Source organism: Felis catus, chromosome B3 (genome assembly GCF_018350175.1).
Source record: "Felis catus isolate Fca126 chromosome B3, F.catus_Fca126_mat1.0, whole genome shotgun sequence".
NCBI lineage: Eukaryota > Metazoa > Chordata > Mammalia > Carnivora > Felidae > Felis > Felis catus.
In genome coordinates this window covers 126,748,713-126,770,137 of record NC_058373.1, presented here as the reverse complement: position 1 = coordinate 126,770,137, position 21,425 = coordinate 126,748,713, and the positions used below count along the sequence as shown (strand labels likewise).

The following is a 21,425-nucleotide window of genomic DNA, read 5'->3' as shown; positions in this document are numbered from 1 at the left end:
CTGCCTGGAACAACTCACTCCCAACACCCTAAGTCCAGTTGCACAATCATCCCAATTTATTTAGATTCATATTCTCTCATAACTTGGAACAGAGATGACAAACTGTTGTTGCCCATGTGCAAAATATGATGAGCCACCTGCTTTTGCAAATAAAGTTTTATCAAAGTATAGCCACATTTACTGGTTTATGTATTGGTTACAGTTGATTTTGCATTATTACAGAGTTGTGCAGTTGCAACAGAGATGGTGTGACCCGCAAAGCCCAAAATACTTCATCTCTCACCATTTACAGAAACAATTTGCCAACACCTGGTTTGATTCCATAAAGCTGCCTATATTTGCATTTTGTAGTCTTCCTTGTTAAACATCACTGTGTTGCTGAGAGATGCAGACAAATAGAGAAATTAACTTTTTATAGCTTTGTTCATGATAGGGCTCTATTTGGCTCTGTTCTTAGTAGTACCCATGCCAATGTCTCTAAAGGTACCTTTTTCAAATAAATTGGAAAGTGGCAAAATAATAAAAATGCATTCCAGTACATCTATTCATCTAATTATCTCATTCTATAACAGATATAGTGGGTATCTGTAGTTTCTTTTGAAATATACCACATTATTATTTTTTTTTAATAAAAAATTATCTTGGAGGGACCACTGGGTGGCTCAGTTGGTTAAACACCCAACTCTTGATTTCAGCTCAGGTTATGATCTCACAGTTCATGAAGTCGAGGCCCACATCAGGTTTCTTGCTGACAGCACAGAGCCTGCTTGGGAGTCTCTCTCTCTCCCTCTCTCTCTGCTCCTCTCCTTCTCACATGTACTGTATCTCTTTCTCTCAAATAAATAACCTTAAAAAAATTATCTTGGAATAACTGTTTAAGACACACACCACGAATAGTAATACTGGATTTACAAAGTATATCAGTGCTTTGAAAGGATGTGAACTGGGGTTGCAAACTCAGAAAAAATAATAGCTAACATTACAGAGTGCTTACTACTTTCTAGGCAATTTTCTAAGTATAACCTCAGTTAATATTTATAGAAAACCTTGGAAGTAGGTACTATAGTTACCACATTTAGTAAAAAATAAAAGTGGAGCATGGGGTAAAGAAACTTGCCCCAAACTATAAATCACTTAATAATGAAGGTGGGATGGATTTATTTATTTATTTATTTATTTATTTATTTATTTATTTATTTATTTTCAAGTTTTTAAATTCTAGTTAACATATATGTAAAAGGTTTCATGTGTCAAATTTAGTGATTTGATACTTACAGATAATACCCAGTGCTCATCACAAGTGACCTCCTTAATGCCCATCACCCATTTAGCCCATCCCCACTGACCTTCTTTCATCAACTCTCAGTTTATTCTCTATAGTTAATAATCTCTTATGGTTTGCTCCCCTCTTTTTCCCCCTTCCCCTATGTCCATCTGTTTTATTCCTTAAATTCCATATAGGAGTGAAATCCTATGGTATTTGTCTTTCTCTGACTTATTTCACTTAGTATATTACACTCTTGCTCTATCAACATTGTTGCAAATGGAAAGATTTCATTCTTTTGGTGGCTAATATTCAATTCATATATATATATATTCATATATATATATATAACCCATAAAAGGTGGGGTTTAAATATCTTCTATCAGAGGCTCTCAAATTTTCTTTGTTCCTGGAGCCCTTAGTGTTCAACTAATTTTTCGTGGTGTCTTTGGCCAGAAGAAATGGTACACACAGTTTTAAGTAGCACAAGTAGTCCAAGATTTTTACTAAGTATATCCCATGAATCAGATTAGACAGGAATCTAAGAATGTGTCTGAGGCATAAACACACAATAAAAATGACAAAATAGTGGAATGGTACAAGGTAAGAGCAAAAGCTTGGAAGTAAGACAGTCCTATATTTGCATTGAGGCTCTTAATTATACTAGTGCTGCTCTAAGCACATATTCGTGTCAATTCTGCCACATCTGAGAGGCACAAAAATATTTATATTAAAAACATAAATAATAAGAGTCAAATATTATGGGTTATAATTGATATCCTGCCATTTCCATCTCAGTAATAATTCCTAAATTCATTTCACTTTTTGCCTTTCCACCATGGTTACTTAACTCTGACACTTACTACGTTTTGCTTATGTGGGGATGGAATTCTGGAGTCCTAGGAACACAGTTTTTATTACAAGACTACTTAAAATGCATCCTGCAGACTACTGTTAGTTTGAAACACATTTGTTATTGGGAGTGCCTGGGTGGCTCGGTCAGTTAAGTGTATGACTCTTGATTTTGGCTCAGGTCATGATCTCACAATTTGTGAGACTGAGCCCTGCATCACGTTCTATGATGACAGTACAGAACCCGCTTGGGATTCTCTCTTACACTCTCTCTCTGCCCCTCCCTTACTCTCTGACTCTCAACATAAATAAACATTTTTTTAAAAGAAAAATGTTATTGGTTTGTAACAACAAAAGGGCATAATTGATGTAAGTGTTTTAGACACTTTTGTAGCAATTTGGAGAACTAATTTCTGTTGAATAAAAAAAAATGGGGGTTGCATTTTATATGTTAGCTAGCTTTTTAGATTTAATTTCCCCAGTAATTAATTTCTAATATATTTTATAAAAGCATTTCTCCACAGCCAATTGGAAATTAGAGGGCACAATAAAAATGAGTTCTTCACCACAGATAGTTTGAGAAGCACTGGCCTGGAAGAGGTGTATTGGGTGGGCATATTTCCTGGTCCTGTGGATTCCTGGCCTCATGGGAAGTACCATGACTGGGAGAGCGCTGGGTAGGGATCCTCCAAAGCACTGGGCTCAGGATAAGCTCCAGACATCCAGGTCTAAGTGCTGCATGGATTATGATCATTAACCCATGACGGATAACATGATAGAGCACAACTCATTTCTGTCTTCCTAGCATCTAGTACCATAACTTGTGCCTTAAAGGCCCTAAATAAATTATATTCGAGTGAAGAGTTAAATACAATGCTGAAAGCACTGATGCTGATGCTGATGAGGATTATGAGGATAGTTTCCATCATTTATTTTAACTGTGCCAAGAGCTACATTAAACATTTTATATAAATTATCTCTAATCTTCACCAGAACTACCAGAATAGGTATTATGCCCTTTACTGAGAGAGATCTCCGTTTTTACAATTTTGAAGAGGGAATACACTTTTGAGAGTAGGCTTAGGGAAACAGAAGGTGGCTTTATGGAAACAAATGTGATTTGAACTGAGTTTTAATGGATGAGCAGAGCTGTTGGAGGCAGAGGGAAAGAAACACCCTGGCCCGAGTATGGAGAATCGTATCAACCAAAGAATTTAAGATGCAAGGCATACTCAGGATAGGATGGATAAGAAATGCATGAAGAATCTAGACAGAAGATACCAGGACTGGGGCAGCTTGTTATCTAAGTAGAGAGGGCATGTTCCACTTAAAAGTATTCAGATTTATTAAAAGCACAGCAAACCAAACCAAACTGAACAAACAAGAGAACCAAATGCCAACTACCCAAAATTCTTACAGGTTGGTGTAATACTGGGTTTCTGATTTGTTACATCATCCTAGAATGAGCTCCCATTACCTCTGATCTGTACCTTTTACATCCTGTTTTAAGTCTCTATGCAAAATCTATCACTGCTTGATATGCTTTGATATGGTATTTTCTTGTGCATGTATTTATTTGTTTTTGCCATTCTCTGCTTGCTAGGCTTTAACTGTAATCAAGGTTCTTTTTTTTTTCTTTTATTAATGACTACCCGGCACCTAAAAATATATCTACCACATGCTTACCGTATCAACTATTTTGCTACATAACAAACTACCAACAGTTAACAACAAGTACTTAGTGCTTTAACACAGTATTACATTATTAGTATCATCACAGTTTGGGGGGTGGAGGGGGCAGTCCTTCTTCTGGCCTCCCCTAGGCTTACCCCTGTGGCTGCACTTAGGAGGAAGTTTACCTGAGTTGGAAGTCCAAAATGACCTCACTCATGCATCGGCAATCGGTACTGTCTGTCAGCTAAGATGCCTCATACTTCCTCCGTGGTCTTTCAACCTCCAGTGGGTTAGACTGGTTTCCTTATGTTGTGCTCTCTGGGCCACATTCCAAGAGGGTGATGACAGAATCTGTGACGCTTCTAAAGCCCAGCCTTAGAAGTGTGCAGTATCACTCTACTTCATGAATTGATCAAAGCAGGTTGTGTCACTAGCCCAGATTCAAGGGATGGGGAAACCATCTCTATTTCTTGATGAAAGGGGCTGCAAAATATTGTAGCCATGTTTTTTAATCAACCGCAATTGAGGTTCAATAAGAATGCATTATATGAATGAATAGATGGTGTGATTAAAGGCATAGCCAAGAAATAATCTCGCATATTCTTTGGTTTATAAGCAATGGGTAGTAATGTGGATTCTGGAATATGAGGTGACATGATCAAAGTGAAGTTTCAGGAAGATTAATCTGCCTATGGCTAAAAGAGGAAATAAATTAGGGAGAAACTAGATGCAGGAAAGCCATCTGAAGCCTGCCATGATAAACCAAAAGAAATGAAATTAGGAACTTGAAGATTCATCATAAATTCTATTCCTATTTCTCATTTACTTACTTGGGGTTTACAGCAATGTATGAGTGTGGCATGTACTAAATGATTGCTTGCCTAAAGACAGATGCATGGGCCTGCCAATGTATGGCAGGAGAACAAAATGCACCTGAAAAGGAATTAGGATGACATTGATATCTGAGAGGCTCCAGCCAATTGTCCACATATTTACAGGTTAATTTTAATTTATTGGCAATTCAAGGTAGTTTGCATAATTGAAGGTAAAATGTGAGATCTGTTCTTTTGAAGAAAAATTTCCTTGGGGTATTTTTTTTTTAATGCCTGAAGACATTACATTTAGAGCTGGCACTTTGTGTACTAAAGTTAACTTAAAGCCTGATGGCCATTTGCTTAGAACTGACTGATACTAAAGAAATAAAAATATTAACACAGCATTTCAGTTTTCCCCGGAGACACCTCAGCTCTGTGTCTACTCCGTTGCTGAAAAATGAAGAGGCTCGTATATTTCAAGGTATTTTCACTTTGGATGGTTATGCTTGTCAGTACTTCTCCTGTTCAAAGATAGATTTGAAAAACATCCCAGTTTTAGGAATGTTTTCCTCTAGAAAAAAATATTTTCTTTCTTAGAAGGGCAAAAGAGAAAGAATTCAAGCTTAACAGAAATCAAGTTAGAAGTTTTTCTGGAGAATGCTGCCTTTTATATACTTTACCATAAAAAAAGAGGAATTGATGGAAATATATCTGATTCCTATGTAAAAAGGTTATCTTTTGGAGTTTGAAACTGTATGTCATTTAAAAAATTTGTCTCAATGTGCAATTATAGAAAACAAAATCTCAACTGTAATACACCGAGCAGCAGTCTAGCAATTAAAATCTTTCATACAATTTTGAACTCTTCAATGGCTAAAAAATAACAAACAACAATTTTCAATAAACTTCCACTAAATCAACTTTTCAAAAATAAAGATTCTTAAATTTATAGGTATAAGAATGTGAAGTTGGTTTACATTTTATGTGTTACAATGCAATTCAATTCTAGCTCTAGTTTGTTGTTAGCTTTTTTGTTGTAAGTAGATTGTGACTTTTAATAAAAATAATGATTTAATAAAAATAATGATTTTCCCTCATAATTCCAACTGTCAATCATACTATTTTACATGGTTGAATGGGAGAAGTTTTATTTGTTTGGTTCTTTATTCTTTTTCCTGAGACCTCTAGGCCAGGGTGTCTAATAAGTTTGGGTGATGAAAATCATCACTGCTCCCACTTCAAACATACAAAATCAGCATCTCCGAAAATGTGGTCTTTTGATCTTTATTTTTAATAAATTATTTAGGTGACTATTTTGAACTATAAAATTCAGACACCTGCTCTAAATTTGACCTCCAGTAATTTGTTTGATACACACTTGATTTGGTAAGAGGTAATAGTCATCTCTGTGTTTATAACTGCTTATTGGGTACTTTCCTTATGCTAGAAATTGCTCAAGGTGTTGGGAATACAGTAACTAATCAGATAAATTCTCTGTTTTCAAGGAACTCTGGATCTATGGAAATAATTCAATTACAATTAGAAAAATGCCATGAGACATGTCAGGATACATAAAAACTTCAGGGAAGAGTGGCCATAGGGATATTAGGAAAGATTATATAAAGGAATTAACATCACATTGCAATCTTAAAGAAAGGTTCTAAGAGATGGAGAGTTTTGCATAGTGGTGAGAGAGACCATGCTGTTTTCAGATACTATAATTTGTTCTTTATTACTGGAAAAGAAGGGATAACTGGAAACATGAGATTAAAGAAGAGGTAAGAGATAAAGCTGAAGAAGTCTACTGGAGTCACTTGTGAATTTTTTTTAATATTATTTTATAAATTTTCTTTAAAAATAATTTAGCAAATCAACTCCGTATATGAGGTGAACTGACATTAGTTAACTAGATTTTACTCCTGTTTTTCTAAAAAATATGGCTAGTATTATTGTTAGAAACATTGCTACAGTGGGAATCCCATTTTATAAGAACAGAGTATAACCTTGTTTCTAAAATGAATTTTTTGGTACATGAAAGCAGCTCACTGTCAAAAAAAAAAAAAAAAAGAGAGAGTCCTCAAGACTTTCTTGTTTTAGAAAATAATCATTCTTGATTGTGGTCTTCATCTCATACCTCACATCCACTCTACCAAAAAATCTTGCTAGCTCTACCTTCAAAATATATCCATAATTTGACCACCTTTCACGATTTACATTGCTGCCACCTTGGCCCATCCCCCCACCCCCCACCCCCCACCCCACCTCCCCCGCGGCCTTGAGCGAGAGCGCGCGCTCGCGCACGCGCGCACACACACACACACACACACACACACACACACACACATTCTCTTTCCTACTCTGTAATTCAATAATAGCTGCCTGGGTTCTCTGCTTTCATCCTTGCCCTCCTGTAGTTTATTCTCTACACAGAAACTAGAATTAGGGCAAGATAAGACTTCTGTTACATAAGGAGTTCAAGCAGGGAAGTTTGTGGCTCTCAGCTGATGCACCTGAGGGTTTTTTGTTATTCTTTTCTGCCTATTTTGATGGTAAATTTACAAATGTAGCAGGTATGGCCTAAGAAAAACATGGTGAGTAGGGCTCAGATCTACATCACCCTAACGATGTAAGTCACCCAGATCAATAAAGGAGTGAAGAAAAGCTGGGGGAGATCTAGAAATTATGGCAGAGGAGGAAACACTGAGAATCAGTTGTGGTCTTATGGCCAGCTCCATCCGTGAAGGTTATAGTTTTTTGCACAAATCTTCTCATAAGTTTTTTTTCCCAAAAAAGGCTTAAGCATCCTAGAGAAGCTACCCTCAGAATTTATAAAAATAGATCTAAGTGACACAGGGGTTGACTGTAGTGGGTAATGTGTTGTGGCATCCATGTCTGCTTTCAGATTTAAGAAATTATTCTCCTGGGAAATTGTTGTTGTCTTAAGCCCTTAGCTACCAACCCTCTCTGGGATTTTTATCTTGTCTGAATCTCCGGTGAATCATCACCAAATAGTAATGATCTCAAGATATTTACTTCTTGATAGAGAGGAATATGAAATTTAAAAAGCTCTTATTTGAGCTTAGTTTGATTTCTTTTGAGGACTCTAAATTTAAGGCATCCCAAAGCCTTAGAAAAGTCTTTTGGGACAGTTTGATAGGTGTTTAAGTCTTAGACACACTTAATTTCTTCCTCTCAGTTGAGAGGGCCCAGTCTCTAAAAACAGTAAATAGAATTAACCAGGAGGAGGAAGGAGCTCCTCATATGTTTATGCTACTATTGTTTTTGCCCTTGAAGATATAAGTCCATCAGGCAGATGCTGTTCTCTGGGTAAATGAAGTGACCTTTCCCAACCTGCACATTTGAAATGAAACATGCTTGCCAGGGCCTGTATTTCCAAGACACGCATTTGTTTCTGGCCTGACACAAAAGGCACTATGTCTTATTTGGTTTTGTTGTTTATTTGTTTTTATGGATCACTATTTTCTGATTTCAAAAATGAAACTAGAACTCAAAAGAAAAATGAAGACAGAACATTTAAAGTAATAATAATCAGCATCATGAAAATACTCCATAGTGAGAAAGAAGATTAAAAAAGTGTAATAACCACCCTTCCCAAAGGTCCCAACCTTGCCATGACTTTTTGACTCAACACATATGGGTCAGCGTATGGTTTTTCATTTTATTTTTCCTGAATGTTGCAATACTCTTCTAAGCTGAGATGAACTTGAAATTATGAACACTGTGTTTATGCACATGAGAAAGCTTTTATATAAAAGATCAGTTAACATTTTTTTGCATCAGAAGAAATGAACGTTGGCATTCCCTGTTTTTTTTCTTTTTTCTTTTTTTGTAATTTCTTTGGCCACTATTTCATAGTCATTGGGCAAACATTAATGATAAAAAGCTTAACATAGTTTTGACACTGAATATAGCTGTATTTTCATTTCTTGGTTTATTTACTCTTATGTTACCTTATTGCTTTGTACTCTAGAAGCTCTTTTTTTTAATGTTTATTTATTTTTGACACAGAGAGAGAGACAGAGCATGAGCGGGGGAAGGGCAGAGAGAGAGGGAGACACAGAATCCAAAGCAGGCTCCAGGCTCTGAGATGTCAGCACAGAGCTCGACGGGGGGGGGGGGGGGGGGCTCGAACTCACAGACCGTGAGATCATGAGGTGACCTCAAGTCCGATGCTCAACCGACTCTGTCACTCAGGCGCCCCTAAATTTAGAAACTCTTGACACTTCGGTTCACAGTAAAAATATGTCAAAACATAAAAGTAGAAAAAACCTTCACCTTTCATACTCAGAATATCAATGGGTGTTAATTATATAATTTTGATTAACCACTATCTGAATCTCATATTTGTCATTTGTAAACATACTTGACCTAATAGGAATTTCAACTTAGTTTTAGATCCTAAGAACATTGAAAGTCTTTTATGCTTCCTCACTGAACATAACGAAGTATCCCAGTGTACCATCTGCACAAACTCCAAGGGGAAAGGGAAAGAATTAGATGAGAGTGAACATTACATTGCATTTTATTGTTTCTTCAGAATTTTTCAACTATGGAGATTCAAAATTCGCTAGTGAAAATTGTATTTACCTTTTTATTTTTCTAATGGAATATTAATTGATGTGTCAGATGGTGGTTTGTAGTGGCCATGCTTGCTCCTTCTATTCGGTGTTGGAGAGAAAAACATGGATTTTTTTGTCATAGGCTTCCAAACTACATTATTATGGGATAGACTGATAACAATTAGTTCTTCCTCAATGTACCTTTCCTCTACAATAACAGAATTTTAGACACCTAAAATAATGAACAAACTTATCAGCCTTCCTTTTAGCAAAATAGATAATGACTAATTCTCAATAGGACATAAACTGTGGGTTTCTTATATTATCTTGATAACTTTTAATTCTTTTTATTTTAGAGAGAGAGAGAAGATGAGTAGGGGAGAGGGGGAGAGAGAGAAAGTGAGATAGAGTCAGAGAGAGAGAGAGAGAGAGAGAGAGAGAATGAATCTTAAGCAGGCTCCATGCTCATTGTGGAGTCCAACGTGGGGTTCAATCCCATGTCTCTGGGATCATGACCTGAGATGAAATCAAGAGCCAGAAGCTCAACTGACTGAGCCACCCAGGCACTCTTACATCACCTTTAAGATACTATTGGTGCTTGTCCTTTACTACTTCTCCCATTCCCCTGCACCCTTCTTCTCTATTGTCATTTAGCTGTCTAGTACACAAATTTGGTCATATCTAGTGGGTTGTGAAATAATACACTGTAAGGAAACTGGGTCCCTGTGGACTTCACAGTCAGTTTTTAAACGCAGTAATGGATTACTTGCCCTTATTGATATAGGTAATACATATACTCTCTCTTATTTAGGCTATAATTTTGAGTTTCTCTTATACTCAACTAAGTAGAATATTAACTAATTTACTTATTTTAGAAGTTTAGCAGAGGAGCCAAGTTAATTTGTATTTACTATTTCCTGCATTATATTTTCATGCAATATTAATGGAAAAAAGAATAATGAAAATAATAAAACTCAAAAGAAGTAAACAAAGTAAATATTCCCTCCTCTCACCCACATCCAATTTCCTATGACTAAAGTTTGCATTTTTTTAAAATATGTAATTCATGGATAGACTGTGCCTTAAGAATTACTTAACTGAGATCAGACAAGCACTTTGGCCAAACTTCTATTGTAAAAATTTAAGATAATCTCATCACGCCCATTTTGTTGATGAAGTCATGTAGCTATTGACACAGTATTGATTGATTGAAATATAAAATCATTAAAGGATGACCTTAATGTGGGGGTTGTAGGTGGTGGTGGAGAGTGGAGTGACATGTGTTTTCTTTTTCTTAGTACCATGGTTTTTTTTTGTTTTTGTTTTTTTTCCACGATTCAGGTAAATCCTTAAACTTCAGTCTTAATTTTTGATTCCTTCCTGAAAGGTCAGTTAAATATCACTTGGATATTTAAAAAGGAGAATGGGAACAAGGCTGGTATATATCTTTTTCTCAGTCTTGGTAACATTAGTAACTAATTTTCCAAATCAAATGTAATGTTTCAAAAGTGAAATAACTTTCCCGAAGCCAAATGTCTGTCTTGACTCTCAGGAGTCCTTGAAGAATGTCCAAAGCTTGGCTATACCCAAGGTATTTCCTGCTTTCTTTGGTCAGAGACTTTCAATAAACAAGTACCTTTCTTCTCACATTAATATTATTTATAAGGGAACTTGTCAGTAAAAGGAGGCAGCCAAATTCCTTCAGGAAGAGCCAATCCAGTATTTGCTATCTAAACAGTCAATGCGTTTTATTCTGGCCCTTCTCACACCTGCAAACCCAATTGTACATTTTCCAAATTTAATCTTAAGATAAGGTCATTTAGATTCCAAGTTTAAAAATTCTTGAAGTTTTGGTGTGGCTCACCATGCATATGAATGAAATTTAGATGAAGTGGAAAATGGATTCTTTCTCCACTTTCTCACTCTCCTCTCCCACACGTTTCCTTTAACTGAATGCTCATCTTTATGACTCAACTATTTGAGCCAATGGTGTGGGTCATCTTGTATGATTATAGTCATCCAGTGATGCATATCTTCATTCTTTCTTGGGTTTCTGCTCTGCCTTCATTACTCTGCTTTCTTCAAATCCCTGTGTATCTACATGTGTTCACACACGGGTGTACAACTCAAGCAGAATGATCTGTTTATTCTGGAAACAGTCATAACACCATATTTGCCAATGTGAGATCACTGAAATAACTTGAGCTGATGTCTTCCACATGTTGGCTGACTATTCGAATTCTAGCTTAACCAGTGTGTGCAATCTCTCAATTCCCACATATGCTGAGGAAGGCCCTTATTTAGAAGGCAGGGGAACCGCCAAGTATCTGACGAAGCATTCTCTAAAAATGCTGTTTTATCTGAAAGAAAATGTGTCCCTAAGCAATCTGAGATCTCCTATTGTTAGGCTAGGAGTTACGTGAAAGTAACTTGGATCTATAAAAACTTTTCCAGATTTCTTGGATTAGTAATAGCCAAAATTGAATGGAAAAAATATATATCTCATGATCTAAATAATTATATCATCTTTCCTCTGAGAAAAAGACTTCATGAAACTCACAAGACATTCATAGAAATAATTCATAGGCAGAAACTTGTTTCACTTTTATTGTCTTGTCTCTATTTCATGAGTAAAATGGTCATTTTTTTTGTTTGTGAATAATCAGAAAGTGATTATTCTGAATTATACATCTCTTCAAATGGATTTATCTAGGTTTTGTATGAAATTTAATGGTCAATGATATTGAAATTGTCTGTTTTTGCTCAGTGTCATATTATTTGTAATTTGCTTCAGGTCCATGCCCCAGCTATAAGGTGATGTATTTCAAAGTGGGATGGTAACATTATCCGCATACTTTAAATAACATTGAGTTGGAATCTTTGGTGTTTTCTTGGTTAAGAATAATACTGTAGAAGTGCAGAGACACATATAGTGGCTGACTCTAACTCTCTCTGATGATAAAGAAAACTTCTTACTTTTTTTTTTCCTGGTAACACTGGTAGATAGAGGCAGTGTCATGATAGTGTATGAAGCTTTGCTGTATACACAATAAATAAATTCTTTACTTTCCTGAGTAATCTTATGTATAGGCAATAATTCAGTCTGTCACACCCCTGTTGTTGATCCATTCACCCAACACTAGTCCCCACTAAAATCATAAAGGTCATCACTATGGTAATACAAAGATAGTGGGAATCATGCGAACAGACATCTAACATTGACAACAGAGGAGTACTATCATGAGTAATTAGAAATACTACTAGGTTCTCAGACTAACTCAGATCACAGAATACCAAATACTTCAGGACATTTTTAGAATTCTAGTACACATCAATGTAATGCTACTTATAAACACTGTTGGCAAAAATAATACTGATAATGCCATTTTAACTGCCTTATTCACATAACCTTGTTCATAAAAGTAATTATTTTCTTAGGATAAGATTTTTAGATACAGAATTTCTAGCTCAAGAAAAAAAAAATCTATATACCCTTAAGGATTTTTATACAAATTCCAGATCGTTCTCCAGAAAGGCACTATTATATTCTCCCACTAAAAACACATGATGATGCCTGCACAGACACAGGAGTCAAGACATGTAGAATGCTGTGCTTTGATAAAAGGTATCTTAACATCATATGAGGAAGTAGGGAGAAAATTTTGTCTGTCTTCCTAATAACAGATCCTCCTGTTTCTTGTTTATGCTTCCTGATTTTGCTTATATATTTCTTTTGCATGGGCACGTACTTAGGGAAGGTTGTGGCAGGGGGTCCTACTCAGGTGATAGGGCAAATTATGATAATTCTAAGTCATATATGGAATTCCATTTTCTTTACCAGTAATTGGTTAGGCATAGTCATGAGATATAATATCACTAAACAAGAGGGAGTTCCGCTGGGGTGGGGCTTCTATGAAACTGTTTCCTCTGTGTAGTAAAAAAAAAATTATGATGAAAAATGCCCCATATTTTTTCTGGCTTTGGTTATAGTTGTGTTCTGATATGATGTCTGCCACTCTAGCAGCCCTTTTGGAAGCATGAGGGCTAACCTACTATAAAGTCAATATGCTGAGGACAAATGGAAGATAGAAGAAAACCTGGGACCTGGATGTCTGTTAACCTCAATAACTTGTAACAGTAATTTTTCTTTATTGCTTAAGTCACTTTCATATTTTTTGTTATGTAATGCCGTACATACGGCATTTTGTTATGTAACCTTACTTTCAGTTTCAAACTTTAAGCATCAAGAGCAAATTTGAATGCATATGTTCTTGATGTCCACTGCAAAGTTCTCATGCCTGTAGCACACTCTATTTATCCAAGTTAAATATCAGTAGCATAGTATAGAATATAAAAGAGGTCCTGGAGGAAATGTGATGATATAAAGTATTCATGGGCTTTATAAATTACGATAGAGACTTGGAAATGTGGGAAAGGATATAGTGTGGCATGAAAAGCTGAAATTCCATGATGAAGTTGATCTTTTCCAGATTTTACTCACTGCCCCTTCACTGTGTTGGAACCGAAATAGTGAAATTCGTTTTTCTATCCTTCCCCATGCTTGCCTCATCTTCTATAGGAGAAAACACGTTAAGTGAAGATCTTGCATCTTCCCGTGAAATATAACACATTTTGGTGGTTTAAGGAAGTAGTGTGTGGTTGGCATGGCTCTGTTTTTGGTTATTTGCTTATTTTAACACCAGATACTTCAATGACAGATTGGGGGATGAAGGAGAGTACAGGATTTCAGAATAGACATGGAAGTTTACTACCAATGCCTGATAAGCAATGTTATAAATGGCGTATGTGGTTTCAATCGTAGCAGTTAAAGAATTTTTACCACAGTACTTTCCAGTTGTCTAATATGATAATTATTGTTATTAGGTAGCTACATGGAGGATGGAAAAAAAATGATCCTATCTTAGGTCTACTTCATTACATGGGCTTTTTCCATAAGGGTTATGATTTGTTTTAAAGTTTTACATGGCTTAGGCTGAGGCTTGTTCATTTTCCCTGGTAATTAGCTACTGAACAGAATGCTATCTCTCTGTGATATTAGGAATCTTATGGTTTAAAAGCTGTTAAGCAATTCTTGCTCATGGGGCCGAAACAGAACTTACTGATCTAGGTTATAACTTTACTTGCCAGTTTACTTGAGTTCAGCTGGGTCCTGTCTGAATTTTAACAGGAAGGAAATCCAGTGGAGGATAAGTTGTCAGCTATGAATCACTATTCAGAGTGTTCATTCACTGACTCTGCAAGAGAGAGGGTTAGAGCCTTTGCTTAGATTTCTTCTCTATTTCATGTTGTCTGTGGGAAAGTTAAATGAAATTCCTAGAGTGTACTCTAGGCAAGAAAGGAAAAAGCATTCCATGTTAATCTCACCAGATAGGGGTTGTAAAGTTGCCAGTGAGGGCTAGCGCTCAAGGGGTGGGGTTGCTTTTTCATTTGCAAGCAAATGACTGTGGATACTACCAACCTTTCCTGGAATAAAGTTATCATTTTGACATTAAAATTTTTGATTTTTACTCCTAACAAATATTTTTCAGACTGGAGTTAAGTTTACTAATACACACTCACTCATTCACTCATCCCCATTCCTGCCCATCACATATTTGCTAATCACCTTTCCTTCTGATTCCATTAAACAGAACAAGAAAGTTGAAAAAGAGATGGAAAATGGTACTACAATTCCTTGTCACAGACTTGACATTAAATCCTCTAGAATTTCTTCTCTTTCTTGGCACCCTGTGCACACTTCTGTTATTATACCACATTTTATTTATTTATCTATTTCCCATCTAAAACTCTGAGATTTTTGAAAGCTGAGCCTGTATGTTTTATCTCCATAGGCATGGTGACTCTACACAGTAGGCATTCTAGAGAAATCTGGTAGAATTACAGAAAATGAATATTTTGCAGGTATATAAATGGCTTCACTAAAATGAGCCCTCATTCAGAAATGAGGGTGGTTTCTTTACTGCATAATTTATGCCAACACAATATGGAAAAATAAGAGTGGTTTCATTATATTTCATTTGGCTTATTTAGGAAAAGGAACATTGGCTCAGTTGTCTGAGTTATAAAATAAGCAGGAAGAGGACAAAAAAAATGGTGTCACTATCCTAATTGATTGTGTAAAGAAAGGAATTCTAAGATTATATTCTTTTGTTTGTTTCTTTGCAGGGGCCCTTGTGAACGTGTAAAACAGAAATTTAAAATAAACCCAGAGGTTGGACATGACTTTTGATGATATGGGTGAAGTTGTTTATTTAATTCAAGATGTGAGGACTGAGACAAATATTCGAGCTATGCATGCTATGAAAATTTCACTGGAAAAGAACTGTATCACTATTTGTTGTGGAGGACAATCAGTCTCACTCAACATGATGTAGTTATTAATGTACCAAAAAATATCATCATTAAAAGGTGAATACTTTCAGTAATTGTAGCTATGAACAGAACCCCAAAATAATTTTATGATATTTGCTAAAGTATTTGGAAAGGTGACTTAATTTATAGTTACAGAATAATGACAAGTAACAGGGGCTGACCAAAGTAATGAATGAGCATATGCATCTGTGTCTGGATATCTAAGTAGACATAAGTTTCTGCCATTAACATTCTGTAATGTTGGATAGAAGGTATAGCCAATCTTTTCTTCAGTTATCTTTATTTGTTAAAAAAAAATCATGGCTTAGATAAGCTTTTATAAATAGCTTTCTAAAGAACATAGTTATGACAAAATGTTAAAAGATTTAAAACAATGTGAATTCTCTGGCTAAGACAGTTAAACACAGATTGAAGATGGCAGTGGAGTAGGAGGACCCTAAGCTTGACTTACCCCATGAATACAACTAGGTAGCTATCAAATCATCCTAAATACCCCAGAAATTGGCCTGAAGATAGGCAGAACAAACTCCACAACTAAAGGTAGAGGTCACATAGAAGAAGGTAGGAAGTGTGGAGATGTGGTTTATGAGAGAAATGGATTATGGCCGCCAAGGTGGGGAGGGAGCCACAGTCACAAAGAAGGGTAAGAGACAGACTAGCACTTAGGGGAGCATACAGGGAAAATGAACCTCCCCCAGAAATTGGCTAGGAAAATTTCTTCACTTCTGACAACCAGTGAGGCTTAAAGGCTGGAGTTTTAAAGGTCAACCGGCTTGGCTGAGATGGAGCCCAGAGGACATCATGCTGCTCTTGGAGAGAAGGCAAGCAAACAACCCACAAACATACAGTAGGGAAACAGTGACCTGAAGAGTGCCTGGGGTGCATAATGGGGAGATTATTTGTGCCTCTTGGAGCACATCTCAGAGAGACAGCCTTCATGGAGAGACCGGTCTGGGAACAAAGGAACTGACTGGCTCCATTTCCTCCCTCACCCCTCAGTATAAGCACAGGGCCACCTGCAGAAGCCAGGACAATGCCCACACTTGCTAGCTAACTTGATTACACCAAGCCCTGCCACCCTGACCTTCTCCTGGCCCCATGCTCTGGTGGAATAGTGCTTCTCAGTCTTGCTTGCATCAGTCCCAGCTTAGCAGTCCCCCTCCTTTAAAAATTTTTTTAAATGTTTTTATTTATTTTTGAGACAGAGAGAGACAGAGCATGAGCAGGGGAGGGGCAGAGAGAGAGAGAGAGAGGGAGACACAGAATCTGAAGCAGGCTCCAGGCTCTGAGCTGTCAGCACAGAGCCTGACATGGGGCTCAAACTCACGGACTGTGAGATCATAACCTGAGCTGAAGTCATACGCTTAACCAACTGAGCCACCCAGGTGCTCCAGCTGGCTCCCTCCTTTAGAAGACTGGCTCAAAACCATGCTCACAACCAGGTCTCCCATGTCAGGAGTTTTGTGGAGCCTCAGTTCTGGTGACAGAATTCATTTCACAAGCATATCAGAGCACACCTAGTTGAAACATGTCACATTCAGGCCAGGAACCAAACACTGCTACCAATAAGCAAAGAGACCCTCTGCAGATGACTGGCCTGAAGATTAAAGTGGCCAGGACAAAGCAGCAGAGTGCATGTAGCACCCATTAGAGACACTCCAGGAAGCACCAGGCCCTGGAAAACAAGATACACTCTACAACAGGGCAGTACAGGACCTCTTCTTCATAAGGTCATTGCCCTCAGGAAAAGGAGATATATCTGATCTTCCTAACACAAAAAAACAGCCATAGAGACTTAGAAAAAAATGAGAAGAAAGATAAATTTATCCTAAATGAAAGAACAGAACAAGGCCATGGTCACTGATTTAAGTGAAATAGATATAAGCATCATGCCTGATGGAGTATTTAAAGCAATGAGAACAAGGATATTCACTTGACTTGAGAAAAGAATGGAAGACATAAGTCAGACCCTTAACACAGAGATAAGGAATAACATAGTAGAGATAAAGCACTCAATAAATGAAATGAGAAACATGCTTGATGGAATGAACAGCAGGCTGGAAGAAACAGAGGAACAAATTAATGACCTAGGAGACAAAGTAATGGAAAGTAATCAAGCTGAACAAAAGAGAGAAAAAAGAATTATGCAAAATGAAACTAGACTTAGGGAACTCAGTGTTTCCACTAAATGTAATAACATTTGTATTATAGGAGTCCTAGAAAAAGAAGAGAGAAAAGGGAGCTGAAAATTTATACTTGAAGAAATAATAGCTGATAACTTCCCTAATCTGGGGAAGGAAACATATCCAGATCCAGGAGGCACAGAGAACTCTCAACAAATTCAACAAAAACAGTTCCACACAAAGACACGATATAATTAAACTCGCAACGTATGGTAATAAAGAAAAAATTTTAAAGCAGCAAGACAAAATAAGGCAGTAACATACAAAGGAAGCCCCACAAGGCTGGCAGGGTATTTTTCAGCAAAAACTTTCCAAGCCAGAAGGGAGTTGCATGATATATTTAAAGAGCTGAATGGGAAAAAATCTATATCCAAGAATACTCTATCCAGCAAGGCTATCATTCAGAATGGAAGGAGAGACAGTTTCCCAGACAAACAATAGCTAAAGGAGTTCATGACCACTTAACCAGCCCTGCAAGAAATATTAAAGGGGGCTCTCTGAGTGGAAAGGGAGATGAAAAGTGACAGTAAGAAGTTAGGAAGCACAAAAGCAGTAAACATGAATACTTCTGTAAACAAAAAATCAGTCAAGAATCTCACAAAATAAGAGGATGTAAAATAGAACAACATCTACTTAAAATATGGGGAAAAATATAAATAAATAAAAATAAAATGTGGGGAGAAGAGGAGTAACATTCTCCAGAACAGATCACATATTAGCCAACAAAACTAGCCTCAACAAATTCAAGAAGATTTAAGTCATGCCGTGCATCTTTTCTGACCACAATGCTTTGAAACTAGAAGTCAAGTCCCAGGAAAAAATCTGGAAGGACCGCAGATACAAGGTTAAATAACATGCTACTAAACAATGAATGGGTCAACTAGGAGACCAAAGAAGAAATAAAAACGTACCTAGAAACAAATAAAAATGAAAATACAATAGTCTGAAACCTTTGAGATGCAGCAAAAGCAGTTCTAAGAGGGAAGCTTATAGCAATACAGTTCTACCTCAACAAGCATGAAAAATCTCAAACAAACCACCTAACCTTACACGCAAAGGAGTTAGAAAGACAAAAACAACAACAACAAAACCTAAAACTAGCAGGAGGAAGGAAAGAATAAAGATTAGAACAGAAATAAATGATATAGAAACTTAAAAAATGAAAAAAACAATAGATAAATGAAACCAGGAACTGATACTTTGAAAATTTGATAAACTCTAGCCAGACTGATTAAGAAAAAAAGAAAAAGGACTCATAAAAGTAAAATCACAAATGAGACAGGAGAAATAACACCACAGAAATACAAACAATTGAAGAGAGTATTATGAAAAACTATATGCCAACAAATTGGACAACCTAGAAGAAATGGATAAATTCCTAGAAACATATAAACTACCAAAAGAAGAAATAAAAACTTTGAACAGACTAATAACCTGCAAATAAATTGAATCAAAAACAAAAACAAACAAACCAAAAAACTCCAGGACCAGATGGCTTTACAGGTGAATTCTATCAAGCATTTAAAGAAGAGTTAATAACTATTCCTCTCAAACTATTCCAAAAAATAGAAAATGAAGAAAACTTTCCAAATTCATTCTATGAGGTCAGCATTACCTCATACCAAAACCAGATAAAGACACCCCTAAAAAAGAGAACTATAGGCCAATACCCCTGAAGAATATAGATGCAAAAATCCTCAATAAAACACTAGCAAACCAAATACAACAATACATTAAAAAATAATTCACCATGATCAAGTGGAATTTATTCCTGGTTCCGACAGTGGTTCAGTCTTCTCAAGTCAGTCAGTGTGATACATCTCATTAATAAAAGAAAGGATAAGAGCCATATGATCATTTCAGTAGACTTAGAAAAAAGCATTTGACAAAGCATAACAACCATACACAATAGTGAAAACTGAGAGCTTTTCTCCTAAGATCAGGAATAAAACAAGGATGTCCACTCTCACCACTATTATTCAACATAGTACTAGAAGTCCTAGCCACAGCAGACAGCAAAAACAAAAGGCATCCAAGCTGGTAAAGAAGAAGTAAAACTTTCACTATTTGCAGATGGCATGATATTATATATAGAAAACTCAAAAGATTCCAGCAAAAACCTGCTAGAACTGATAAATGAATTCAGTAAAGTCACAGGGTACAACATAAAAGTATAGAAATCTGTTGCATTTGTATACATTGATAATGAAGCAGCAGAAAGAGAAATTAAGAGGAGCACTTGGGTGGCTCAATCAGTTAAGCATCTGACTTCAGCTCAGGTCATGATCTCATAGTTTGTAGCTTCAAGTCCCATACTGGGCTCTGTGCTGACAGCTCAGAGCCCGGAGCCTGCTTCAGATTCTGTGTCTTCCCCTTTCCTACCCCTCCCCTGCTCACACTCTGTCTCTGTCTTTCAAAAATGAATAAAAATTAAAAAAAAATTAAAAAGAGAAATTAAGAAAACAATTCCATTTATAATTGGACCAAAAATAATAAGATACCTAGAAATAAATCCAACACAAAATAATAAGATCCTAGAAATAAACCCAACTTCTGCATCTGGAAGACATGAAAGACCTGCAACTCTGAAAACTGTAAAACACTGATGAAAGAAATTGAAGATGACACAAACAAATGGAAAGACATTCCATGCTCATGGATTGGAAGAATAAATAATGTTAAAATATCTATACTACCCAAAGCAATGTATAGATTTAATGCAATTTCTCTCAAAATACCAACAGCATTTTTCACAGAACTAGAACAAGCAATGCTAAAATTTGTACGTAACCACAAAAGATCTCAAAAAGTCAAGCAATAAAAATTAATTAATTAATTAATTAATTAATTAAAAGCAAAGATGGAAGCATCACAATTCTGGACTTCAAATTATATAACAAAGCTTTAGTAATCAAAAAGTATGTTTTGATTTGGCATAAAAATAGACGCATACATCGACAGAACAGAATAGAAAACTCAGAATGAACCCACAATTATATGGTTAATTAATCTTCTACAAAGCAGGAAAGAATATCCAATGGGAAAAAGACTGTCTCTTCCACAAACTGTGTTGGGACAGCAACATGCAAAAGAATGAAACTGGACCACTTTCTTACACCATACACAAATATAAATTCAAAATGGATTAAAGACCTAAATATGAGACCTGAAACTATTAAAATCCTAGAAGAGAACACAAGTAGTAACTTCTTTGACATTGTCTACAGCAACTTTTTTCTAGATATGTCTCCTAAGGCAAGTAAAATAAAAGCAAAAAGAAACTTTTAGAAGTTCATGAAAATAAAGAGTTTCTGCACAGTGAAGGAAGCAATCAACAAAACTAAAATGCAACCTACAGAATAGGAGAAGATATTTGCAAATGACCTATCCAATAAAGAGTTAGTGTGTGTGTGTGTGTGTGTGTGTGTGTGTGTGTGTGTATTTCAATTAAATTCAAGTAAATTCAATTGAATTCAAGTAAGTCAATTGAAAGTGGGCAGAAGACATGAATAGATATTTCTCCAAAGAAGAAATACCGATGGCCAACAGACACATGAAAAGATGCTCATCATCACTTACCATCAGGGAAAGGAAAATAAAAACTGCAACGAAATATCACCTCACACCTGTCAGAATGGCTAAAATCAACAACACAAGAAACAAG

General features: G+C 36.2%; 2 long non-coding RNA genes across 6 annotated transcripts in view; one reads left to right on the top strand and one right to left on the bottom strand.

Annotated features, from left to right (window-relative positions):
• Positions 1-21,425, bottom strand: part of LOC123386161 — a 1,074,166-nt gene that overhangs the window by 583,402 nt on the left and 469,339 nt on the right. The gene's annotated exons all lie outside the window — the stretch shown is intronic.
• The window catches only part of LOC123386162, a 66,423-nt gene that overhangs the window by 15,803 nt on the left and 29,195 nt on the right, over positions 1-21,425 (top strand). The window contains exon 3 of the long non-coding RNA XR_006599872.1: positions 15,372-15,614. This is a non-coding gene — a long non-coding RNA (uncharacterized LOC123386162). The remainder of the gene's footprint in view (positions 1-15,371; positions 15,615-21,425) is intronic.